Genomic DNA, 581 nt, shown 5'->3' with positions numbered 1-581 from the left:
TGTTCAGCAATTTGTACTGAGACATCTCTGTTCGCTAGTTTTTCTAAGACTTCTCTTGCTATGCGGTTGGAGCTGAGATAACACTCAACCTTTTCACCCCTGTCAAGTCAAGGCCACTCAGCTGCCTGCTTCAGTGCTTACGTGAACATTGGAAACTCCTTTGGAATACCAGGGCGCTAAGACACTTGAGAATGGTAACATTTTGGTTATAAAACCAGTTACAGAGTGAGACTCCTCCGTCTCTACTAAAAACAGAAAACTAGCGGGGCTCTGTGGTGGGCACCTGCAGTCCCAGCTACTCGGGAGGCTGAGGCAAGGAGTTGGAGGTTGCTGTGAGCTAGACTGATGCCACAGTGCTCTAGTCTAGGGTAACAGAGTGAGACTGTCTCAAAAAAAAAAAAAAAAGTAAAAATAACGATGGCGGTGGGTTTTAAAAGTATTTATGTTCTACTGGATACATTCAGAAGAGCGATGACTGGTTTTATTCTAAAATGTCAATATTGACAACACGTTAGGAATTACTTTTCCGGCTTTTTGTGATAATACATTTTGACGACGTGCTCGGAGTTGTTTTTTTTTTT

This window comes from Otolemur garnettii, unplaced genomic scaffold (genome assembly GCF_000181295.1).
Source record: "Otolemur garnettii isolate 467f Iridium unplaced genomic scaffold, OtoGar3 scaffold00094, whole genome shotgun sequence".
Taxonomy (NCBI): domain Eukaryota; kingdom Metazoa; phylum Chordata; class Mammalia; order Primates; family Galagidae; genus Otolemur; species Otolemur garnettii.
This window is presented reverse-complemented; position numbering follows the sequence as displayed.